This window comes from Oryctolagus cuniculus, chromosome 6, assembly GCF_051225735.1.
Source record: "Oryctolagus cuniculus isolate XC-2025 breed Fujian yellow rabbit chromosome 6, ASM5122573v1, whole genome shotgun sequence".
In the NCBI taxonomy this organism is placed as follows: domain Eukaryota; kingdom Metazoa; phylum Chordata; class Mammalia; order Lagomorpha; family Leporidae; genus Oryctolagus; species Oryctolagus cuniculus.
The window spans coordinates 154,168,609-154,195,028 of NC_142872.1; the positions used below are offsets into that span (position 1 = coordinate 154,168,609).

Genomic DNA, 26,420 nt, shown 5'->3' on the forward strand with positions numbered 1-26,420 from the left:
CACACAGTCCCCAGCCAGTGTGTGCGGGAGCTGGTATGGCCTGCGTCTCCCTCACCTTCCACTCCCCAAATTGCCAACTTCTGTAGATGTAGTACTTGAATTTGGACAATGGTGAAATCTTTGGAAATGCATCTTGTTCATGGAGTTAAAGGATCAGATGGCCAGTGTGCATTCCGTCTTTCCTTTACCAGCAATGACAAAAGGGCCTACATGATTACAGGAGCCCCCTAACCAGTCTTCCTTTCTCTACCCCACTCTTCACTCTCTCTCTCAGCAGCCAGGGGCATCTGTTAAACTGTAAACCAGATCACAGGACTCCTCTGCCCCAAGTCCTCACTCCTGTGGAGTCCCAACTCACTGAGGATAAACTCCCATGAGCCTACTATGTCCTACAAGGCCCACCCTTGCAGGCACTTTCTTCCTTGTTCGCCCCTTCTTGCTGTGGGCTATACGTACCTGAGTAGAAGCTGGCCTCGGGACTTTACCCATACTGCCCTTTTTGGGAGCACTCTTTCCCCTGTATACCTACCTGGCTCATTTCCTCACTACAGGCTAGCGTCTACTCAGATATCAGCTCCCAGAGAGGCCTTCTCTACCCCGCCCCCCCAAACTCATTCCATTCCCCTGATTTCTGTCATTATCCATAGTACTGTTGAGTTGCTGATACTATTGCAGTTTTGCACCCTTTAATGGGTTGTAGGCCTAGTTAAGAAAGAGATATTGTTTTATTCATTAGGGTATCTACAGCAACCAGAACATTCTGTTATGGGTGCTCACTAAGTATTTAAACAATGCCATTTTGAGTTAGGAATAGGGTATGTCTGACAAAGCTCTATACCTGATGTTTCTTGTGCACCTGCTAAATTTGCCCTGAAACCACTTCTGGAATTCTCCAGGTAATTTCTGAATGAGAGTAACCCTGGAGAAGTATTTAATGTCCCAAAATGAAGAGATGGAAAACCAACCTGCATTTGATGTGATGAGTCCTCCTACATGTGTTTAAAAATCCTCCCCATAACATTAACTCCACCCTGTCCCTTTGCTCCTGGGAACAGACAAGCAATCCCAAATACAAGGTCTTTGCATCCCTCAGATCTGGATTTCTCTCTGTGCTACTGTGAGAATAAAATGGCTGTTCCCTGCTGTTCTTCCTATTGAAGCATGGATCTGCTTTCCCCTTGCCTGGCTTTCCTGGGATGCATGTTCTGAGGGAAGCACTGAGACCATCAGGCTATCGAGGCTGCTGCTGGGTGCTGTGGTCTGCAGCCTCCGCTAGCTGACAGCTGTCTGGTGCCATCACGAATGGTTGATGCTCCTTTCTTCTATGAGATGACCATGGCCCAGCTGATAGCTGACCACAAGGGCATAAGAAGAACCAAGTGAGAACCACTGAGCCAAGCCTCTCCTAAAAATCATGAATGACTTGAAATGATGACTGGTTTATAAGTCTTTTTTTAAAAAATATTTTATTTATTTATTTGAGAAGTAGAGTTAGAGAGGGAGAGACAGGGATCTTCCATCCACTGGTTCACTCCCCAAATGGCCACAATGGCAGAAACTCGGCTAATCCGAAGCCAGGAGCCAGGAGCTTCTTCCAAATCTCCCATGCAGCTGCAGGGACCCAAATACTTGGGCCATTTTCTTTCTTTCTTTCTTTCTTTCTTTCTTTCTTTCTTTCTTTCTTTCTTTCTTTCTTTCTTTACAGGCAGAGTGGACAGTGAGAGAGAGAGAGACAGAGAGAAAGGTCTTCCTTTTTGCCATTGGTTCACCCTCCAATGGCCGCTGCGGCCGGCACACTGCGGCCGGCACATCGCGCTGATCCGAAGCCAGGAGCCAGGTGCTTCTCCTGGTCTCCCATGTGGGTGCAGGGCCCAAGCACTTGGGCCATCCTCCACTGCACTCCCGGGCCATAGCAGAGAGCTGGCCTGGAAGAGGGGCAACCGGGACAGAATCCGGCACCCCAACCGGGACTAGAACCCGGTGTGCTGGCGCCGCGAGGTGGAGGATTAGCCTGTTGAGCCACGGCGCCGGCCTGGGCCATTTTCTACTGCTTTTCCAGATCATAACAGAGAGCTGGATTGGAAGAGGAGCAACTGGGACCCAAACTGACCCCTATTTGGGATTCTGGCGCTGCAGGCAGAGGCTTAGCCTACTGTGCCACAGAGTCGGCCCTTGGTTTATAAGTGTTAAATTGTGTGATAATATGTACTGAGCAATAGTAATGAGAGCCACACCCTAACTCTTTCTCCTACATACTAGGAAATCTGAAGCAAAAATTTCTTAACACTACAGGCATTGCATTTTATCATGTGCCAGTCAGGAGTGGTACTTAGATGATTGTTGGGTAGAGCAAGTGCAAGTTTGAAAACCTGGTGTGGTCCCCGGACATACTGCTTGTCCTCATCACTAAGGTATACCAGTTGTCTGCTCTCCATTCATTTGTGTGCACTGAGAAAGAAATGCCTGCAATTACACTACTGCATTCTCCTGGCTGTAACACACGTACCTGTTGTGGAGATGTTGAAATTGGAGGGGCCAGCGCTGTGGTGCAGTGGGTTAATACCCTGACCTGAAACATCGGCATCTCATATGGGTGCCAGTTCAAGACCCAGTTGCTCCACTTCTAATCCAGTTCTCTGCTATGGGCCTGGGATAGTAGTAGAAGATGGCCCAAGTCCTTGAGCCCCTGCACCTACGTGGGAGACCCGGAAGACGCACCTGGCTCCTAGTTTCGGATCAGCACAGCTCTGGCAGTTGTGGCCAATTGGGGAGTGAACCATCAGATGGAAGACCGACCTCTCTCTCTCTCTCTGCCTCTCCTCTCTCTGTATAACTCTGACTTTCAAATAAATAAATAAATAAATCTTTTTTAAAAAATTGGAAAAGAGATATATGTTAGGATCTTGGATTTGAAGAATAGATGATAAAAATACCCACTTAAGCCCAGACACAAAACCAGGATTTCAGTTTGTGTAGACAAGAAGAGAACTTAAAGCAAATGTGCCTCAATATTAAAAACTTTCTGGCTTTTTGTCTCATTTTACACAAGAAAACACAAAGATCAGAGGAAACATCATTGTGGTCTGGGTAGAGAGTGCTTTCTTTGGGCGCCTGTCAGATGGTTAGGATTCAAATGACATTGCATCACTGTTATTTAGCAGAAATGTATTTTGCAAGAGGGATGAAGTCAGATCCCTAAATCTGGCTGTGCTTTGAGTTGTTTTTAGCAGGAACTCCACTCTGGTAAGTAGTAGAGGACCGAGTCCTATTTCTCTTTGGTTCTTGAAACTTTCCTTTTTCAGGACATGAATTTGTTCCTTGACAGATGCCATTGAGTGCATAGAAAGGGTCTGGGCGGTGGGCAGCAGGACGCAGAGGAGACCTAGGACATGTCCAGTGGGACACAGACATAAGCCTCAGACTCCTGGCAGGTTTGCTGCTAAGTCTTAAATTTTAAAAAAAATTTAAATAATTAAAACAATTTATTTTTAAGGAATACAAATTTCATAAGTATAGCTTTGGGAATATAGTTATTCTTCCCACCACACCTTCCCTCTCACCCACACTCCCACCCCTCCACCTCCTCCCTCTCCCCTGGCCAGTCCCATTCTCCATTAAGATTCAAAAAAAATTTTTTTTTTTAATTTGAAAGGCAGAGTTAGAGAGAGAGAGAGAGAGAGAGAGAGAGAGAGATCTTCCATCTGCTGGTTCACTTCCCAAATGGCCACAATGGCCAGGGATGGCCCAGACTGAAGCCAGGAGTTTCATCCGAGTTTCCCGCATGGGTGGTAGGGGCCCAAGCACCTGGGCTGTCCTCCGCTGCTTTCCCAGGTGCATTAGCAGGGAGCTGGATCAGAAGTGGAGCAGTTGGGACTCCCATTGGTATTCCCATATGGGATGCCCATGTCTCAGGCAGCGGCTTAACCTACTATGCCACAGAGCCAGCCCTGCTACTGAGTCTTTACATGGAGGGCTCCAGGGGGTCAGCACAGCCACCCAATCTGTGGCTGTGGCACAGGTGGCAAAGGTGGGCTCCCTCCTGAAACTGCGAGGCTGCGTCTCCTAGGTCACACAGCTCGATGATGGCTGCTTCGTGGAGAAGACACCACCAGAGCCTGTGCTCTGTCCCCCAGTGCTGTGCTCACCATAGTATTTGCACAGCCCTGGAAATGAGTTCATAGGAGACTGGCAGCTCAGGGCTCTTACCACAACCACTGACTAGTCAGCCTAGCATAAACAGAGAATTCCTGTTAATTCTTCCTGCCTCTGCCAACACGGCTTATCCACCAAGGAGGCCCTTCTCCTCTCCACTTTTAACCTTAAAGACCCAGACATGCTTCCAGGCCCTGTTCTTATAGAGTGATTCCCGGGTGCCTTTGGCTACCTGCAGCAGCTTAGCTGACCCTCCTGGAGTTGTTGGTGGTGGTGGTGGTAGCTGTTGGTCCTTCCTATTCACTGGGAAGGGTCTTGAGGCGCCAGCACTAGACCAAGTGTGAATCCAGCCTCTATGAATTACAACTTGTGTCCTTGGGCAAATTTCTTAGGTTGCCTGGTAAATGCTGGGGATAATTATTCTGAGTGAGGCACTTGCTCGGTCTCTCATTCATCATCACCTGCAGTCTTCATAGCAGCCCTCTGAGTTAGGTTCATTTACTTACCCATTTTATAGATGAGGAAACTGAGAGGCAGCCTATTGCCCGTGGTCCTGCAGCCTGCATGTGACCAAACATCTGACTTTTTTTTTTAAAGATTTATTTATTTATTTGAAACTCGGAGTTACACAGAGAGAGGAGAGGCAGAGAGAGAGGTCCTCCGTCTGATGGTTCACTCCCCAGATGGCCACAACAGCTGGAGCTGCGCTGATCCGAAGTTAGGAGCTGTGCCGATCTGAAGCTAGGAGCCAGGAGCTTCCTCCGGGTCTCCCAGGTGGGTGCAGGGGCCCAAGCACTTGGGCCATCTTCTACTGCTTTCCCAGGCCATAGCAGAGAGCTGGGTTGGAAGAGGAGCAGCCGGGACTAGAACTGGCGTCTATATGGGCTGCCTGCGCTTCAGGCCAGGGTGTTAACCCACTGCACCACAGCGCCAGCCCCCAAGCATCTGACTTTTAATTCCCTTGTCTGATGGAGTCAGAGGATGTTATGTACCAGCTTCTTCAGGTTTGTTTTAGTTAAAGTCTTAGTGCCCCCTCTTTCCTGTCTAGGCTGTGCTATCCCAATTTGTGGGGAAAAGATGCTTCCAAAAGCCTTGTTTCACTACTGTTGTGATTTGTACATCTCATGTGTCTGCCAATAACAGGTTCCTTCACTTTCCTGCTCTTATGGGTGGCTGATTATCAATACCAGAACTATCCTTTTATGTAATGAGCCGAAAGAATCAGAGTATTGGTCTTAAGAAACCCGGCCGGTGCTGCGGCTCACTAGGCTAATCCTCCGCCTTGCGGTGCCGGTACACCGGGTTCTAGCCCTGGTTGGGGCACTGGATTCTGTCCCGGTTGCCCCTCTTCCAGGCCAGCTCTCTGCTGTGGCCAGGGAGTGCAGTGGAGGATGGCCCAAGTGCTTGGGCCCTGCACCCCATGGGAGACCAGTAGAAGCACCTGGCTCCTGGCTTCTGATCAGCGCGGTGCGCCGGCCACAGCGCAACGGCCGCAGCCGCCATTGGAGGGTGAACCAACAGCAAAGGAAGACCTTTCTCTCTGTCTCTCTCTCACTGTCCACTCTGCCTGTCAAAAAAAAAAAAAAAAAAAAAGAGAGAGAAACCCAAGCAAACACTTACACAAGGGTCAGTTCCTCAATCTGAACGCCGTCAGGGCCATGGCTGCCATTGGCGTGGGATGACTGGGCACTGGGATTTCTTTCTGGGTTACTCCAATTCTGCTGTCACGGGAACCTTGTAGCAGGGCAGGCAGAAGGAATCAGCTGTTCATGCACTCCTTTGTTTTTTCCTAAAGACACAATTGTTAAGTTCCTTGAACAGAACTAATGTGGAGTTTTGTTTTTGTTTTTGTTTTTTGGGCAGAGATCATTCTGAGTTGGCAGAGATCATTCTGAGTTGGCAGAACAGGAGCCATCACCAATAGAGCCTCACTCCACCCTGGGGACCCCCAGCAGTGGAAGCATGGAGAGTGGGGTGAGACCCTATTCTGACTGCAAGACAGGGATCTTCCTGTCTCAGATGGATCTGGAGAGAGCCAAGGGCTAAGAGTAGTTCCAAAGTGAATGCTCTCCTGGCTTGCTATGCAAAAGGGCAGTGAGTGGCGGGCTCAGGACTTGCAGCTTGTCCTTGGACTGTGGTTGACCTTCACCTTCAGAGCCAGAGGAAGTTATTGGGGCAGGGGTTGAAGGCTGGAGCTACCATTATTAAAGGCAAACACTGAGCAAGAGTCCTCATTTCCACATCCTGGGGTTTCCTCTACAGATGGATCCATTGTTGTTAACTTCCACTCCTTGTCCACCGTCCTCAGGGAAGTTGCCATGTACGAGTTCCGCTCTTTGACTGTGATTGCGATTTATTTTCTGGCCCAGCCTCTGGTCTGTTGTGGGGAATGTTGCACAAGCACTTGAAAAGAATGTGTCTTCCCCAGTTTGGGGAGGGGGATGTCCCATCAGCATCCATGTGCAGGGCCCAGTACTTGGCCTGGTAGAGTCACTGTTGAAGCAAAGCCTCCCCTTTCATTTATTGCCGTGATCCCCAAATACGCCTGCAAGCGGAAGGCAGTTTGGTGGCTGTGTAGACCGGCAGTTTCTGGATGGAGCCTACTGTTCCTTCCGTGGTGCGACAAGGAGAGCAGGAAAACATCCACGTGGGCGAGAAGGCACAGCCAGGCCCTGACCCCAGCTGGCAGCGACTTGTCCTCCATGTGGCCCCCAAAAAAGAACTCCAAGCAGACCACTGAGGCCAAGAGAAGGTCTCTGGGGCTTTACCTGAGGGAGGGAGATGTTCACCCATGGGAACGAGGAAGGAAGCTCTGTGTGGTCAGATGCTTTCTCTCCTCTCCCTGCATTCAGCCAACACTTACCAGAGCCCTGCTGTCATGGCCCTCGGTGCTGCCACTCCAGGAGCCCATAGACTCAAGGTTTATAGGCAACGACAATTTAGTTCTCATGCTTCAGAGGCTTGGGAAGTGCAAGGTCAAGGCAGATTGAGGATCTGGTAAAGGCCGAACTTCTGCTTCATAGGCGGTGACTTCTTGCTGTGTTCTCACAGGGCAGAGCTGCAGAGGAGCGCTTTGGGTCCTCTTTCATAGGAGACTGATCCCATTCAAAAGGGCTGCACCTTCAGGACTTAGTCACCTGCCAAGGGCCTCACCTCCTAATAGCAAAACACGACTTTGAGGGGGACGCAAATGTTCTTCCTGGTTGCAGTTCCAAACACCAGAATTCAAGGGTTCTACATTGCCCCTGCTCTCCAAGAGCTTGTAGGTCACAGAGAGAGTACTGATAATCAAACATGACATTATCCATAGCACAGGAGATGGCAGTCACTGGAACACTAGAAGAGGGTCGTGCTTGCTTTGTTTCCCCACTCTTTCTCCGATGCTCACATCTGCTGAGCATTTCTAGGGAGGCTGAAAGGGGGAGACAATGTGGTCCAATCTGTCAGCCTGTTAGAAACCTTTGGAAGATGTGGTCCTAAAGGGCCAGGAAAATGCGAGTTCTTAGGGGTCTGGCCCGCAGGACAAGAGAGTTTAGGCAAGTTTATAAAATGCCATTGACCTTTCTGGCAAGCTGGATGCCTTTTTAGAATAATCCTTTCAATGTGGATATAATAAAAGTACTCAGGATTGCAAAGGAAACCAATTACATGGAAACACAGTTCTACATGAGCCCCATGCCCCAGGCTAGGGGAGACAGAGACCTGGAGGTTTATGGGTAGTGGAGAGAGCTCCATGGGGGAAATGTCTTTCCTGCATTTTTTTTTTTTTTTTGGACAGGCAGAGTGGACAGTGAGAGAGAGAGAGAGAGAGGTCTTCCTTTTGCCATTGGTTCACCCTCCAATGGCCACCGCGGCTGGCACATCGCGCTGATCCGATGGCAGGAGCCAGGTACTTATCCTGGTCTCCCATGGGGTGCAGGGCCCAAACACTTGGGCCATTCTCCACTGCACACCCGGGCCACAGCAGAGAGCTGGCCTGGAAGAGGGGCAACCGGGACAGAATCTGGCGCCCCGACCAGGACTAGTTTCCTGCATTTTGTAATTCCATATTTTTGGAATTGGTGACCTCAAAGGGGGCCTGACTGCAGGTCTTGCTTTCACATAGCTTAAGTAACTCTATAAAAGACTGCCTTTGGGGGCCGGTGCTGTGGCTTAGTGGGGAAAGCTGCTGCCTGCGGTGCCAGCATCCCATATGGGCACTGGTTCAAGTCCTGGCTGCTCCTCTTCCAATCCAGTTTCTTCTATGGCTTGGGAAAGCAGTAGAAGATGGCCCAAGTGCTTGGACTCCTGCACCTGTGTGGGAGACCTAAAGAAGCTCCTGGCTCCTGGCTTCAGATTGGTTCAGCTCCAGCTGTTGCTGCTATCAAGGGAGTGAACCAGCTGATTGAAGATCTCTCTCTCTCTCTCTCTCTGTTCCTCTGCTTCTCTGTAACTCTGCCTTAAAAACAAAAACAAAAACAAAAAACTGCCTTTGACTGCTCTGGTGAGCTTATGGCTTGTTTCTTTGCTCAGCAGACCATATTGTATACCCCGACTTCCAGAGATATGAAGGCACTTCACAAAATTCATGACAGAGTTAAAGGATGTTGACTTTGGTACAAAATCTTTTTGAAAACCATGCATAGTATTTTCATTGTGCATTTTTTCATGAGCTTTTATGAAGACCCCACTTATGCATGGATTTCAAAAAAATATTTGCACCATAATAAATTTAACTTTAAATTCCATTTTCCAGGAATGTTTTGAGGCAGCTTTGAAGAAGCATTGGCATGGTTGAATTGTCTGCCTTTTTAATTTCACTTGTTCTCCCTATGGAGCACGATGAATTGCAATTGAAAGGGAAAAGGGGTTAAAGACTAGGGAGGGTAGAGAAAGGCCTTGGCTGGATCATCAGTGTGTTTCTTCAGAAGCCTGGCGAGGAGCTGGGGGGTCCCTTGGCAGGCTGGGAACCCTTCTTGGGAGTTCACAAAATGGAGATTGCGACCCAGGAGGATGGGTGACTTTTCATGGGAGCTGAGGAGAAGCCCATGTCTTACTTTGCAAGGTGGCAGAGACTGTGAGCCCTGAGATGTCAGACACGGCTATCAAAGAACTGCCAGCCACCACTTTGTCCACCCTGGGCTCATTACTGCCCTAGAAGCTGGAGGTCTGATTTTACCCATGTGACAATGGATACAGAGCTAGTCAGTCCAAGGTCACCTGCTGGAAGTGGTGGAGCTGAGAGCCACACAATCCCAGGCCCTGAGAGCTTTGTGTTTTTCCAGGTGCCTACCTGCAGCATGGTGATCATGGATGTGGCTTGTGGAGCCAGGTGGCCTCGGTTCCAGTTCCAGCTCCACAATTGAAAAGCTCGATGATCCAAGGTAACTTGATGATCCTCAACTTCTACATCTGTAAAATGGGAATCATTTTACACTCTTCCCCCTGACTTTTCTTTTTGTTATTTTAATATTTAAAAATTGGGGGCCGGTGCTGTGGTATAGTGGGATAAAGCCACTGCATGCAGTGCTGGTATTACTTATGGGGGATGAGTCAAATCCTGGCTGCTCCACCTCCGAATCCAGCTCCCTGCTAATGTGCCTGGGAAGGCAGAGAAGATGGCTCAAGTGCTTGGGCCCCTGTACCCATGTGGGAGACCAGAAAAAAGCTCCTGGCTCCTGGCTTCATACTGGCCCAGATCCAGCCATTGGGGCCATTTGGGGAGTGAACCAGTGGGTGGAAGATATCCTCTCTCTCTGCCTCTCTGTAACTCTGCCTTTCAGGTAAATAAGTAAATCTTTAAAAAAATCTTTAAAAAAATTTAGGAGTGGACATTGTGGTGCAGTGGGCTAAGCTACCACTTGGGACACCCACATTCCCTATCAGAGTGCCTGTTTGAGTCTTGACTGCTCCACTTCCAATCCAGCTTCCTGCTTGGGTCCCTGCCAACCACATGGGAGACCCAGATAGGGTTCTTGGGTCGCCTTGCTTTGGTTATTATGGGCATTTGGGGGGTAAACCAGCAGATAGAGGATATCTCTCTATCTCTTTCACTCTGCCTTTCAAGCAGAAGAATATAAATAAACAGTTTTAACAAATAAAACAATTCAACTGACAGAATAGCAGCCTATTCATGGGGTGTGCTGGGACATCCAGTGCAGGTATACATTGTGGAAGGACCAGCTCAGGGTCACTGGTGCACTCATAGCCTCAGAAACCTCACATTTCTTTGTGCCAGGAACATGCAGAGTCCTTCCTACAAGCTATTGCTAAATATTCAATTAATTGTCAACCGTAGTTAACCTACTGCGCTATGGAACATTAGAAGTTTTCCCATTCACTGCCACACACATGCGTCTTGGTGATCAAAGAGACGATGTGTGGCAAGCTCTGGGCACACGTGGCTCCCACGTCAGTGCTCCGTCATTGTCAGTTACTGGGATGATGATTAGCCCAGCAGGACAGGGAGGAGCATAGCAGGGTCCCTGGGGTGTGATCGCTCCTCTGTTTACTCCTTGGACTGTCCCTGTCTGGCAGGCGTTCCTGAGTTTGTTTTTCTGGTCCGAAGGCTGCCCTGGTGTTCCGCAGGGACCTGGCAGGGCTGTGGTTCTTATACAACCCTGCCCGCTGGGCTGCAGCCAGCCTCGCCTCTGCTGCCTGCTATGCCTGTGCACCGAGGCTGAGAGAGCCCTTACTCCTTGGCCTGCTCTCTCGCCCGGGGGAGCGTGACCTTTACTGAGATTCCTCTTCCTGGCCGGCGGCACACAGCAGGCTCATCCACCCGCTCCTCCCCCGACACGCCTCTTATTTTCTCATCTGGGGAGATAATGGGACTGCTGTGTCTCCAAGACAGTCGTCCTTGCCTTCATCTCCTTCTCTTTCCTGCTAGTTCTGTGTTCTCGGGGCATATCAGAAGATGTGAACGTGTTGGAAAAACAGGCTGCAGCCTCCAGCAGCCCAAGACAAATCCTCAATGTTTCTGAAGTGGGGGTGTCGAACAACTGGTCTACCCTTAAAGTTCTTTATCCGTATTGCACAGAATATTGTACTGGGATAGAATTAATATAGCATATATTATTAATAATATGCATGAGAATTATGCTTACAGACACAACATGAGGATTCTTCATAAAGCTGGGAGGAGGGAATGGGGCATCCATGAACAGAACTTAGCACAGTGCCAGGCACACCACAAACCCTCAGCACCTATGAGTCGTCCTTAGTAGCAGTCACAAGAAAGCTCAATGTGTGATCTCAGTGGAGGCTTTGGCCTTTGGTCTGTTTTCCCTTATCCAGTGGCTCTGTTATAAGGTGCCCTTCTAAGGCTGTGTGGATCAGAATATGCGAGGGGTTGAAGTCTCCTCTTCCTCCGACCCAACATCTGCAGAAGCTTCGTGCCTGCTAGCAGCACCTCTCCCTCCATCTCACCAGTTAGGATCAGAGTGCGGGCCCTCCTAACCCTCCCAGAACCCAGAGCAGGGCCTCAGCCTGGCTGCACTCCCTTCTGCTCCCTATTCCTTCTTCCCTTCCAGCACCTTCTGAAATCCCTCAGTCTTGTGCTGCCAACGCACTGGCCCTGGCATGATTGTCACCTCAGAGCAGATGGCCCTTGGGTGTCCCCAGTCCCGTAGGCCCTCTCTGCTCCCCTGCAGCAGGTGCCTCTGGCCCAACCGACCACCCAAGGTTTCTGTAGCAACTTTTGCCTGGCTGGTTGCTCCTTGCCCTCTGCACAGCCTCCATCCTACTCTCTGGGACTTTGCCTTCTCTATTCTTGCTGTTTGTCGCTGCCCAGGTTGGCCTCCTCTCTGGTAGTCAAAATGCTGCTCTCCTTCCCCACCCTGCCCCAGTGCCTCCTGCACCGAGCTTTGCCTATTGACCTACTTGGAATAACATCCATAGGTTTTCAGCTGTAAGATCTGTCTTTTTAACCATTCTGCTGTCTGTGTTTTAGTTATTTGCTCCCATGTTCCTCAAGGAAAACATTGTGGCCCACAGTGGCTCAGCTCCACACCTCTGCTTTCTCATCTGTAAAGCTGGGATGAGCATTGTAAAAAGCCACCCCTCCACCCCTCCTGAGAGTTACCAAGAGGCTTAGAAGAGCCTCCTTTGCAGAAGCACCTCCTACCTCAAAGACCTTCATATTTTATTTTGCTTTTATTTTTTATTTGAGCGAGGGAGATAGAGAGACAGAGTGTTCCCGTCCACTGATTCCCCCTCCCCTCCCAAAAGGCCTGCACAGGTTGGGGCTGGGCTGGAGCCAAAGCCGGGAGCTAGAAACTCAAGCCAGGGCTCCCACATGGGTGGCGGGGACTCAAGCTCTTGTGTTATCATCTGCTGCCTCCTTAAGTCGCAGGAAGATGGAATAGGAATGGAGCTGGGACGCAAGCCCGGGTTCTCTGATGGGGGTTACAGCAGCTGATTGCTTTGCCAAGTGCCTGCCTGAGTTTGGAACATTTTAAAGGGCCAGTGAATAAAATGATTGAGTGAATGAAGGCTCTTACTCTTCTTGAAGTTATCGGAAACAGAGGAGCTCTGCCACCATCTTTACGGCCTCTGGGAATGCACACTGCAGATGAGGCTCAGGGGTAGACTCCTGGATCAGGGAGTTCAGCAGCTGTGATGTCTGCAACACAGGGTCTACAAGCTGTGGCCAACGAGCTAATGCAACCCCTGCCTGTTTCTGTACGGGCTGCAAACTAAGAATGGTTTTTACGTTTTTAAAATGTTTTCACATGTTAAATTTCATGCTTTTAAATGTAAGTGTGAATTTAATGCAGTGGTAAACATTTACATTTTTAAATTGAAAAAAGTCATAAGTATATTTCATAACATAAAAATCATAGGAAATTCACACTTCAGTGTTTATGAGTAAAGTTTTATTGACACACAGCTATGCTCCTTTTTTTCTGATGTGTTGTTTCAGCTATAGCTGGGGTGTACTGAATTTCTATTTGATAATGGCCAACTGAGCTCTTACCACACAAATGGCATGACCTGCAAAACCAAGCTAATTACTTCCAGGCCCTTGACAAAAAAACCTGTGGACCCCCTAGTCTATGAAACAGTGGCAAGATGTGTACCCACCCCACCGCATGTGGGTAAAATGTTCGTGGAGTGCCAGCATCGAGTAGGCACTGGTGGAGACTTTGTTCTTGAGCTCCTTGATTTCAGGGTCCAAGCTGCACAAAACCATGAAGGTAGAGATGGCAGACAGACTCCTTCCAATAGCAGAGGTGTTGGTCAGCCTCACCTCCCTGCTCCCGACTGGGAGCCCTGCTGTCCTCCGGGTGTCAGGGTCCTGACAGAGACAGGGTGTCCCCGCCCTGCACTGGCTGCCCTGGACAGCCACTTCTCTTGGATTTATCAGACACAGATTTCTACTGTGTCTGCTCTTGCCTGGGGTTGTTGAGGCTCTGGCCAGCGCTAGGCCAGGGGTGCCATGGCAACCGTTCAGCAGGTTGCATGGTGGTATTGCTTCTGATTTGAGGGATGGCAAGGAGTCTTGTGAGGAACCAAGACTTTAGGATCCGGTCTGGACACTCAGCTCTGCCCCTCGCAAGCTTGGGGTGGAGGGCAGGGTCTCTTCCTGTGCCTCTTCTGTTTATCTGAAGAAGAGAGGTGAGGCTCTCTCCTGGGGAAGGGGTTGGCAGGGTTCCCTGCCCGGGGAAACTGCAGGGAGCAAGGTTTTGTCTTTTTCTGCACAGAATCTCCTGTGCCTAGAGCAGTGCTCGGCCTGTGGCCAGCACTCAGCAGACCCCCATTCAGGAAAGGAGATTGCATTATGTGGAGTTCCTGGCACACAGCAGAGTCCCGTTAATTAGTCCTATTGCTTTGGCTGTTCTAAACCAGAAATCAGCAAACTGGGGCCCACAGCCTGTTTCTGTAAACAAGGTTTTATTGGACACGGCTATGCCCGTTCCTGGACTGGCTGCCTGTGGCTGCTGTCCGGACACTCTGTGGCAGTGATGGTGTGGAATGGCCATGCTGCAGATGTAGGGGCTGTGACGCCTAAGGCACCTGCCATCTGAACGTCAAGGTGGCCATGTCTGAAGGCCGTCACAGATCTGCTTTTCTTCTGTTGGCAGGTGCTGTGGGCAGTTACAAATCGGAAGCCGGTGAGTGAACTTGAGGTTTGTATTCCCAATACCTTGTCTAAGATAACAGGGTGGGTGGGGGGTTCTTAGTGTGGTCAGAATTGACTTCTCTGTGCTCTCCAGCTCTCATGTGCAAGAGGGTGTTACTTTCATTTCTGTGAAAAAAGAAACTCAATCCACCTGCCAATTATTGGCCTATGCATTAAGGGTTGACCCTGTGTCCTGCAGCAAGCGTAAGGTCAGGGATTGGCACAGGAGCTAAGTCAAGGTCAAAAGGATGGCCCATCAGGTGCAGCTTACTTTGCAGTGATGTAGAATAGAATGCCAATGGGGTGCAGGAGGGGATACCCTGGGTTGTGGGGCTTGGAGTGCATAGGTTTTGGATTCATTCTCCTGTCGTAACAACCTTAGACATCTTAGTTAGTCTCACTTGGACTCAATTTTTCAACCTGTGAAATGGCCACAGTGATATCTATCATGCTCTTCGGTGAAGACTAAAAAAGGTAATTCAGCAGGTACTCAAAACACAGTGTCACGTGTGTGTGTGTGTGTGTGTGTGTGTTTAATAATAAAATGTATTCTTTGTCATTATTATAGTTTGGGTATGAGATCATCAAGGATCTCCGTGACATGTTGTCCCTTTCTTTGAGGGTCAGACCTCCAGGTAGGAGCCTCTAAGAACCCTGGCTTCCAAGCTGGTGAATAGAGCTTCCCGGGAGGCAGCCTGGGGGGCACCCTGTCTGCTGTGCCAGCCGGGTGATGGGTGGGCCGCTATCTGGCTGCCCCTTTGGTATCAGCTCACCTTCTTCTTCTTTCCCTCCAGAGGACAGAGTTACAGGCACCCAGGCCCTTAAGCCCCAACCAGACGATTGCCCCAGGAATGAGTGAAGATGGAGGGGTTCAGCAAGGCCCCCTGCCACCCCAGACTCACATATGTAGATTCTGGCCCCAGTCTCGTAAGCACTCTGTCGATGTTTGTTGGGAGGATGATTGGGTCATCCCGTCTGAACGGGATGCGGCCACCGTTGCCAGAGGCTCTGCTCTCTCCTGCTTCTCCAGCTGTCCCCCGACTCAGGTTCTAGTCGAGCTTTGTTTCCTCTGCCATTCCCTGTCCTGGCTCTTTGTCATTGAGTCTACCATAGTGCTTCCCACTGCAATTCCAGGCTAGCCCTGCCTCCCTCACCTCCCACCCTGGCCCTCCAATAAGCAGTTGGATTGTGGAGGTGTGGTCTTGGGGACAGGCTGGAGTGCTGCACAAACAGCTAGCTCCTACCCCCGAGCCTCAGGTTCCCTGTCACGCCGGGGCTCTGGCCAGTGCCTTCCCATCTCTAGGAGGGGAAGGCCTGGGTTAAAGTGTCACAAAGAACAGTGCCAGGGGCTTTGGAAATGGAGGGAGGGGTGCTTGACTACAAGGCAGATCAGGTGGGCAGTGCCTCTGTGAGCAACAGACTTTGTGCAGGGGCACAGGAGGGAGGCACAGAAGCCTGCCTTGGGGAACAGGATGCTTCTCCTATCACACTATCCCCTCCCCACCTCATCATTAGGTCTACAGCTAAGCTGTCCTTGCAGGGGCAGCCCCTCTCTCCTGGGGTGGGCATCAGTGCGCACGGAGTGAAGACAGATGCCCTGTTCCTGCTAGGTGACCTTGAGCAGGTGAGTGAACATGCTACACCTGACTTTTCATGCTTTTAAATGGTCATGAGGAAAAGCACCCAGCAGGATCTTCTGTTAGAGATAATGCAGCTCCTAGCACATAGCAGCTCAGTGTGACTTCCACCTGCTCCTACCCCCGTCCACCCTTCTCTGGGAGGTGCCCCTGCGATGAGCTGGCAGGTAGCCCCTGGGAGTTCTCCCCCGACACCCACACTCCACCTCACTGCATACGGCGGCACTCGGAGCCCTGGCTCATGCATTCAGGGCTGGTTCAGCTCCATCAGCTTCTCTTTGAAATGAAGGGAGTGGAGACCAAGAGGCCCCGAGGTCAAGGGCTGGCAGAGGGGCCTCCAAGGGCTCAGGCAAACCTGTTGCGTTTCTGAGACTGAAAGAGGCAGAATGCTAGTGAGGGGCCCAGGGTCAGCAGCCAGGATCGCTGGGAAAATGGCCATGGGAGGTGCCCTCCCTCCCTGTGGGAGGCTCTGTCCATGCAGCCTGTGGCTTCCACGGGAATTCCTGCTGACCTCACGGCTTCTGTGGACTTCTGCCATAGGCACAACCATCATTTTAATTACTTTTGCCTTGTTTCAAAAGTGGACATAGAATCGCTATAGAAAATTTAAATAAGCAAAAGTAACCAAAAGAATACCAGTAATCACCCAGGTCAAATGTAACGCTTTGATGTGCGATTTTCCGATTTTCTGCTACGTTTTAAATGCACATGTATATGTTTTCACAGAGGAGGTGATATTTTACATGTTGCTTTCTGCTGTACTGTTTTAGTTAGAAGTGTGTCGTAAGCATTCCTCTTGATGACAATGGCATCTTATTTACTTTTCCTGTTCACTGTTGTACACACATTAGTTCAGCTTTCTTGGTTATGTTATGAGCTCCATGGGCACCCGTGGTCCCTAGCGTGATGTCAGCCCCAGGGTGGGTTTGTTTACGGATTGACAGCAATGTTTGAGAATAAAAAGTGACATTTGGGGTTGGCAAACCTGCTGTCATCCTGAATCTGCAAGTTCTTGAAATTGCCCCTCCCTCCCTCCCATCTTTCCTTTTCTCCATTACTAGAGGGAGAGGATGGAGGGAGGTTGGATCCTGGGTAGCCCCATGGAATTAGAGAGGAGGAAGAAGCATTCATTAAATTAGAGAGGAGGAAGGACATGTTCTACAGCCCCACAGTTTTTATTTAATGAATGCAGTTTTTTTCATAGATACAACTTTAGGAATATAGTGGTTCTTTTCCCCATACCCACACTCCCACCCCGACTCTCATCCCACCTCCCTCTCCCTCTCCTATCTCCTTCTTAATTATGGTTCATTTTTAGTTTGATTTTATATACAGAGGACTAACTCCATGTTAAGCATAGATTTCAACAGTTTGCACCCACCCACACACACACACACACACTCAACTTATAGAGTACAGTTTGAGAACAAGATTTGCAGTCGATTCTCATAGTACAACTCATAAAGGACGGAGGTCCTGTATGGGGAGTAAGTGCACAGTGACTACTGTTGTTCCTTTAACAATTAACTCTATTATTTATGATGTCAGTGATCACCCGAGGCTCTTGCCAAGGACTGCCAAGGCTATAGAAGACTTTTGTGACCATAGACTCCGTCAGTATTGGACACGGCCATAGCAAAGTGGATGTTCTCTCCTCCCTTCAGAGAAGAGTACATCCTTCTTTGATGACCCTTTCTTTCCACTGAGGTCTCACAGAGATCCTCCGTGTAGGGTATTTTTTGCCACAGTCTTAGCTTTCCATGCCTGAAATGCTCTCACAGGCCTTTCAGCCAGACCAAGAAGCTTAAGGGTTGATTCTGAGGTCAGAGTGTTATTTACAGTGAATGTCATTCTGGGAGTCTGCTGTGTGGACTGCTTCCCATATTGGACTTTCCTTTCTTTTTAATTCTGTCTATTATTAGTACCAGGCACTTGATGTTATTTATATGATCACTTTTACACTTAAACCTATCTATATGTTGGAATTTAGCATTTAATATGATCATTTTTACAGTTAAGACAGCATTTATACCACTGATTTTTATGGGTTTGGAGCCCCATGACAAGTGTTTAGGCTGTGCCCTGAGAAGTAAGTCTGTGGGACTGTATGCAGAACTATACTGCTTTACAGTTAGAGACTACCTCCTCCCTCTCTTATTCCTCCTCTTTTTTTTTAACTGGGGTCCTTTTCCAATTGACTTAATATACATATGATTAACTCTATGTTACATAAAGAGCTCAACATATAGTATGAAGAAGAGAAAAGTAAAAGAAAGAAAACAAAGTGAAAAAAGGATATACAAAATAAAAAGTAACAATGATAAACTGTCGAGGGCCAGTTTATTATTGTGATTATAGTTGATAATAACATAGCCTCCGTTTGAGAATTATAAGAGAGGAGTAACGACTGCATTTTCCAGCCTCCCTTGCTGCCAGGTGCAGCCATGTGACTAGTTTTTCATCAGTGGAATATAGAAGCACAAGGGTTCTGAAGGAGTTATTTGAAGTTCTTAAGGAAAAGGCAAAAAGGATGGGAAGAAGCACCCCGTCCACCTTCCTGGTAGTGAGGTTGTAGAAGTGATGGCTGGCATCTAAGCAGCCATTTTGAACAATGAGGTGAATCCATGTTCTGGGAAAGTAAGGCAATAAGACTGCAAGACCCCAGAAACTATGAGTTCCTTGCCAGTCCTGAGGCACCTCTCTGTAGCCTTAATGTATGTGAGAGTAAAACATTTCTATCTCGCTCTTTAGCTATATCTAACTTTAAGGAATATTCCAATTGCTGCATGTTAGCAGCCGGAAGCCCTATTGTCTCTGTATTCAGCGATCGCTTACCTGTTGGGGCTGTGATTTCTGCTTGGTTACAGAGGTCAAAGACAAAAATTGACTCTGACGTCCCACTGTGTGAACTTTTATGGAGAGAACTGACAAAGAACCAACATCAGGTTCACACTTCTGAAAATCAGGTAATTATTGTGTCTAGTGTGGAAGATAAGAGCAACAAAATCCACATAGGTCAGGAGACCTGGGCCATGGTCTACGAGGCCCATGGGCTGCCACCTTGTGAGCCCCTCTGGTCTCATTCTCATCCTTTCCATCTAGCCAATTCTACTTGGCGTCCTGGCCCCCTTGTCAGCTCCCAGATGCTCCAGGCACAGTCCTTCTTTAAAAAGATTTACTTATTTAGAGATAGATAGATAGATAGATAGATAGATAGATAGATAGATAGATAGATCTTCCATCTATTAGTTTACTCCCCAAATGGTTGCAATGGCCAGAGTTGGGCTGGTCCAAAGCCAGGAGTTTCTTCCAGGTTTCCCAGGAGGGTGCAGGGGCCCAAGCACTTGGGCCATCTTCTGCTGCTTTCTCAGGCCATTAGCAGGGAGCCACATCAGAAGAGGAGCAGCCAGGTCTTGAACTGGCACCGATATGGGATGCTAGCTCCGCAGACAACAGCCTTACCTGCCAAGCTTTAGCACCGGCCCCTCCAGGCAGAATTCTGTCCCAGGCTCACTGTCTCTCTCTTTAAATATTTATGTATTTGAAAGATGGAGTTAGAGAGAAGGAGAGGGAGAGGCAGAGGTCCTCCTTCTATTGATTCACTCCCCAAATGGCCTCAATGAATGGGGCAGGGCAGGCTGAAACCAGGAGCCTGGAACTCCTTCTTGGTCTCCTACGTGGAAGGCAGGGTCTTAAGTACTTGGACCATCCTTTGCTGTCTTCCCAGGTGCATTAGCAGGGAGCTGGATCAAAAGTGGAGCAACCGGGGCCAGCGCTGTAGCTTAGATGGTAAGGCCACCACCTGCAGCGCCAGCATCTCATATGAGCTCTGGTTTGTGTCCTGGCTGCTCCACTTCCAATCCAGCTCTCTGCTATGGCCTGGGAAAGCAGTAGAAGATGGCCCAAGTCCTTAGGTCCCCGCACCCATGTGGCAGACCGGGAAGCTGCTCCTGGATTCAGATGGGCACAGCTCCAGCCATTGCAACCATTTGGGAAGTGAACCAGTGGATAGAAGTCCTCTCTCTCTCTCTCTGCCTCTCTGTAATCTTTCAAATAAATAAATAAATCTTTAAAAAAGTGGAGCAGCCGGGACACGAACTGGTGCTCTGATGTGGCATGCTGGTATCACAGGAGGAGGTTTAACCTGCAGCGCCAGGCCCTTTGACCTTGGTATTTCTGGTCTGTTCTTGTCACCCATTCCTTCCCCTTGTCTAAGTCTTTGCTCAGTCATGGTCACGTCACTGAGCCCTTCCGTGCCCACTGTGTTTGATAGCTGGCTCCCCACTCCCCCCCTCCATCCCACAGTTCTCAGCACTTGCCTTCCTATCTCTGTTTTTCCCTCCATTGATCACGGTGCCATCTCAGGGGTCCTACAATTGTTTGAGCAGATCCATTAGGTTCCTCCTCCCCCCATGGAATATAAACTCCACAAAGGCTGGGATTTGTGTCTCATTGCTCTTCTAGAACATGCTCAGGACCTAGTAGGTACAACGTAGGTACTTGGGAAACAAATGGACTCCTGTGTACCAGAGACATCTGCATAGCCAGTGAATATTGCCTTCAAGCACAAACCTTCCGGTCATATGGATACATGGTAATAAATATGTCAGTAGATAGATGTTATATCGATTGACTGATAGAGTATATTAACATATATGTCTGCACACACACACACACACACACAGGCATGGTTCCCTTTTTCGGTCGGGGAAAGACCCTTCATGGTTTCCCCCACTGCCGGTCAGGACGCACTCAGGCAGCAAATATGCAGTAAAAGGGACAACTTTAACCCCTGGCTTTCCAGAGCAGAGAGCACCTCATTGCCAGGAAGTTTCTGCCTCACTTCTGGTGCTCACAAGTGACAGGCTGGCCATAGGTGTGGTGCACTGGACAATGAAAAGCCGGGTGACCGTGACTCCCCAGCAGGATGTCAGCCTCTGTGAGCAAGAGCTGGAGCAGGTGTGTCTTTCTCAGAGAGCTTGGAGCTGGTGAATCCCAGTTGCTCCAGCTCTCTCCTGCTCCTGGGCCCCGGCCACTGGCTGCTTCCCACTGCCCTAGGCCACGCTCCCATGCATTACCGGCTACAGTCACACTGACTTCTTCCTGCCCCAAGTGTCCATCCCCTGCTTGGCTCAGGGCCCCACTGGCTGTTCGCCCTGCCTGTCTTGATCCCTGAAGTGGGTAGGACTATGGCTCTGCAAAGGATATGCTCAAGTCCTAACCCCGACACCCTGGGATTGAATTCATGCGTCCTGATCAGAATGATACAGACACACGGGGCAGAGGGCCATGGTGGAGTTCGGGAAATGGACCAAGAACTGAGGACCACCACCAGACGCGAGAAGAGGCAGGGAAAGAGTCTCTGGCTTCCCCTGTCTCACTTCAGAGTCATTTCTCCAATGGAGAAACTGAAGCCCAGAGAAGTTGAGTGATTTGCCTAAAGTCACACAGCCAGTAAATGGTTGGTTTCGAAGGAAGAACGGTGCTGCTGGTGTTCTGATGTCAGACTTCCAGCATCAGGGCAGGGAGGGAGTGCGTGCCTGTCGCGTGGGACAACCCATGCTAGTTGTGACGGCAACCACGGGAAACCACCCTCCCTGCTCACCTTTCTCTTCTGCCCTTCACTGCCAGCCCCTGGAAGGGGCTCCCCGGAAGCCCCTCCACGTGCAGTCACTCCTTTCCTCCCGCTCTCTCCAGCCCGTGAGCACGCGGGGCGCCCTCTCAGCGGCTTCCCTGAGAAACACGAGCCCCTGCCCTATCCCTGCTGCCTGCTGAGTGTCCTCCCCAACACACACACACACACACACACACACACACGCAGGGGAGCCATAAACATTTGTTGAATGGATGCACTGCCGTGCAGGGGGAGACTTCCGGACTCACAGAGTCATCTTTCGTTGTCTCCGCCTGGGTCACAAGATCCCCAGTGAGAAGGTTGCCTGGGGGCTTCCCCTGGAAATCCTCAAAGTACGATTATTCAAATCCCATCTCCTGGCCCAGGAAACACGAGACAAGAGACCTGAGAACCCTTGAGGACTTTCCAAACCGGGTCTGTTCTTACTGTTGAGTAGGAAAGCGTTTTCCTGCTAAAAACACAAACCAGAAATGAGTTTTACCAAGTGGGTAGCAAGCCTTTAAATAGAAAAGAAACTCCAAAGCTGTGAGTTCTCTCACACTCAGCCGCCTCCTCCTCTACTTCCTCTCACCCCTCCCCTCGCGGGGAGCTCCCAGTCTTACTTCTGGGCTGTGCTGAAGGGTGGCTGCCTTGCACGGCTCCCCAGATCCTGCTGTTCCTCCCCGCCTTGGGTTTTAGACAGAAAAGTCTGGAAAGTGCCAGCAAGTGCTTCTAAAAGTGATCTCTCCCCAGACAGCCACCTGCTGTGTAGGTTTGGCCTCTGCTGGCCATTCCTGATCACCTGCTGAGGGACTCCCTCACTGCCTTTCCGTCTACACCATTCCAAAGTTTATGTTCTCCGTGAAGGCATCTGTCTTTGGAGCCATTCTACTGATGAAGAAGCAAGCTCAGAGAGGTTAAGTCATTTCCTTCAGGTCACACAGCCAGGGAGTAGTCAAGTCGTGTTGACACACACATCTGCCAGACTCTAATGCCAATGCTTATTCATAAAATTCATAACCAAAATACGCACACACACAAAGCATTCACAAACCGGAAAGTACTGTAGGGCTGCATTATAAGGATGGGCTGATGGCTGATTGATGGCTGTGTGGGTCCCCCTCCCTCTGCGGACCCCAGAAGCACACCATCCTGTAATCACCTGCTCCCTGGGGCTGTGCTGTCTGAATGATGGACACGAGGCTGGTCGTCTCCCCTCTCCAGCCTCAGTTTCCCCAGGTGTGAAATTAGGACTGAGATTCAGCCCCTCTGCTGTCACCTTGCCCTGACAATCTAGAATGTGAGCAGCCTGGGGTGACAGCGGCCACTTCTTCCACACCCTGCGCACTCAGACTTCCAGGTGTATCTGGGCCGTGGCCCGCATCCAGACGCCCAAGTCAGGGACCCTGACTTCCCCGTCCCTCCTCAGCCTCTCCCCTCCTGGAGCCTGTCCTGCTGGGGTCTCTTAGGCTGGCTCCTTACGTGAGCTTGCACATCTTCCTTACTAAGAATGAGTTAGGGCTCACAGTGAGGCTTCATTAGAGGGGCCTGTAAGCCCTGCTCCATCGCTGGGCACTTCACATTGCAGAGCCCCTGGGCTCCGCTAGGCACATGGGCTCAGATCCCGGCTGTGCCCCTGGACCATGCAGGGCTGTGTGCGGCCAGGTGCGGTGCTGCACTTCTCCGTGCCTCGTCCAGTGGGCTTAGTGCCAGCCTATCTCTCGGCCTGTGGTGAGAGTGAACCCTGTCTTTCTGCAAAGGACACAACCCATGTGGGACACATGGCAGGTGCCATCTGAGTTGCCATGGTTACTGGCCACCTGACCGACCAGGGGCTGTTGTTTCTGTTCCACCTTTTACAGATCGGTAGCCTGGACCAAGGCAGATGCCAGGGCTTGAACCCAAGTTGGCAGGACAATTACAGGCAGGTTCTGAGCCTTCAGTTACACTGACCTTCAAAAGTAAGGCAGCTGTGTGTTTGGGGTCCATACTTGCCACCTTGGAGTTCTCTAAATTCTGAATGATTTCGCTTTGAGTCTGTGGTTGTAAGCAAAGTCCTGCTTTTGTCACCTTCTTGTCTCCCCAGATGGGCTCCAGGCCACCCATTCTCCTGCCCCTGCAAGGGACTCCATTGCCTCTGGCCATCCTGAGCACCTGGCCTTGGCTGCTGGCAGCGCCCCGGACAGAGCCCTGACAGTCCTCACCTTCCTGCCGTGGGGCAGGGCCCAGAGCATTTGCGAAGGGCTGCACTCACCCTCCCCACATGGCTGAACCCGAGAGAGCGCAACCATAAACAGCCAGTGAAGAATCACCACGCCACGTCAAGACGGAGGTCTCGGGCCTCAGGAAAAATCCCCTTTCCCGCTCTCTGAACAAGCATTTCACCATGCACAGGGCCGTGCAGTTTACAGGGGGGCTTCACAAAGTTCATGGATGGTGCATATGCATGACGAAACTATGTAGATTTCAAAAAAAAAATTCACAACAAAATAATTGTCATCTAATTCCAATTTTCCATGGAGTCCCCCCCTCCACACACACACCAGAACCCTTTTATTTAAGGAATACAGACTTCATGAATTTCATAAATACAGCTTTAGGAACACGGTGATTCTTCTCACAGTGCCCACCCTCCCACCCCAACTCCCACCCTTCTTCCTCCTCCCTCTCCTATTCCCATTCTTATTTTTTACTAAGGTATATTTTCAATTACCTTCATACACAGAAGATTATACTAAGAGTTCAACAAATAGTATAAAAAAAAAAAACCAAACAACTGTTCCTCAACAGTTTTTTGATTTTCCTTTTGATGTCTTCCATGACCCACTGTTCATTCAGGAGCATGCTGTTCAGTCTCCAGGTGTTTGAACATGTTCTAGAGATTTCTGAGTTGTTAATTTCCAGCTTCATTCCACTATGGTCAAGAAGATGCATGGTATGATTTTTTTTTTAATTTGCTGAAACTTGCTTTATGGTCTAGTATGGTCTATCCTAGAGAAAGTTTCATGCATTGGTGAGAATATGTGTACTCTGCAACCGTAGGATGGAAAGTTCTGTAGATATCTGTTAGGTCCATTTGGTCTGTAGTGTCAGTTAACTCTGTTGTTTCCTTGTTGATTGTCTGGTTGATCTGTCCATTTCTGGAAGTGGGTGTTGAAGTCCCTCATTACTATTATATGGGAGTCTGTGTCTCCCTTTAGATCCCTTAGCATTTCTTTAAATTGCCAGGTGCTCTGTAATTAGGAGCACATACATTTGTTATAGTCACATCTTTCTGTTGAATTGTTCCCTAAATCATTGCATAGTGCCCTTCTTTGTCTCTTTTAACAGTTTTTGTGTTAGTCTATTTTGTCTGATATTAGGATGACTACGCCAGATCTTTTTTGGTTTCTGTTAGCATGGAATGTCTTTTTCCAACCTTTCACTTTCAGTCTGCATGTATCTTTGTTGGCGAGATGTGTTTCTTGTAGACAGCAAATAGTTTTTTTTTTTTTTTTCATTCAGGCAGTCTGTATCTTTTAACTGGAGAGTTGAGACCATTTACATTCAAGGTGACTATTGATAAGCAACTTCTTAGCCCTGCTATTTTCCCATAAATATTGCTATTTTTTGCTTTCAATTTCCTTTTTACTTGTTCTGGAGATTTTCTGCCTTTCTGTTCTTTCATAGCAGTGAGCATGTTTCTGTATGTAGCACATCCTTAACCATCTTTTGTAAGGCTGGACAGGTGGTGACAGATTCTTTCAACTTCTATTTGTTATGGAAGGTCTTTATTTCACCTTAATTTGTAAATGAGATCTTTTCAGGGTACAGTATTCTGGACTGACATTTTTTTTTCTCTTAAGACTTGGAATATATCCTTTGGAGAATATCTTAGAATATTCTCTCCTAGCCTGTAGGGTTTCTGATGAGAAGTCAGCTGTGAGTCTGATTGGAGATCCTCTGAATATAATCTGACATTTTTCTCATGCACATTTTAGAATCTTTTCTTTATGTTTTACTGTGGCGAGGTTGACTACAATTTGTCATGGTGAAGATCTTTTCTGGTCATGTCTATTAGGAATTCTATGTGCTTCCTGTTCGTGGACGTCCCTTTCTTTCTCCAAATTAGGGAAGTTTTCTTTAATTATTTCACTAAAAATTATTCCTTCTCTCTTTCCACACCTTCAGGAACTCCTGAGACCTGTATCCTAGGTCATTTGTTGATATCCCATAGGTCTCCAACACTGTTTTTTAGTTTTCTAATTTCTTCTTCTTCTTTTTTTTTTATCTGACTGTAAACTTTCCAGAGGTTTGTCTTCTAACTCAGTTATTCTTTCTTCTGCCTCACTGGTTTTGTTGTTAGGGATTTCCACCACATTTTTTATTTGTTCTGTTGAATTCTTCATTTCCAATATTTCATCTTAATTTCTCTTTAAAATCTCAATTTCATGAGAAAAATTTTCATTCATGTCAATTTCTTGAATTCCATTTCTGGCATTTCTTTAGCTTCTTCATTTTCAAATTCTAGTATTGAAGTGTTGTTGTGTTCCTTTGGGGGCATCATGTTGTCTTCCTTATTCTTGTTTCTTGAATTGATGTGTTTATTTTTAGGCATTTGTGGAGTTACCTGTGGGCATTTTTTTTATCTTTGGACTGTGACTCTGTGGCTTAGTGGAGTATCTGCTCTTTCAGTGAATACCCTGAAGTATGTGCTGGGTGTGGCACTGCTGCAGTCTGGTCTCATCTCTCCAAAGCTGGTGCTCAGGCTCTCTTGCTGGGTGCCTGAGTTGTGCATGTCTGCATCCTCCAAGTAGATCCACAGTGTCCCTCTAATTTGCATGGAATTTCCTCTGCTGTTTTCTCCCTGACTCTCCCCTGAGATTGCACTCTCTCCATTTTTATTTTAACTCTCTTCCCCTAGCAGTAAGCTCCC

At 48.8% G+C, this 26,420-nt stretch overlaps 1 long non-coding RNA gene across 8 annotated transcripts; it reads left to right on the forward strand.

The window, feature by feature from the left end:
• Positions 1-4,748: 4,748 nt before the first annotated feature.
• Positions 4,749-24,110, forward strand: LOC149126340 (uncharacterized). 8 transcript variants are annotated; one of them, XR_016235966.1, is made up of 7 exons: positions 4,749-4,926; positions 9,417-9,515; positions 14,217-14,246; positions 14,823-14,889; positions 15,049-15,181; positions 15,795-15,878; positions 23,592-24,110. It is a non-coding gene; the product is annotated as an uncharacterized LOC149126340 (long non-coding RNA). The 8 variants fall into 8 exon arrangements; XR_016235964.1 differs by having other exon boundaries at positions 15,770-15,878; positions 23,592-23,995; XR_016235965.1 differs by lacking the exon at positions 23,592-24,110 and adding an exon at positions 18,759-18,857 and having other exon boundaries at positions 15,770-15,878.
• Positions 24,111-26,420: the final 2,310 nt, after the last annotated feature.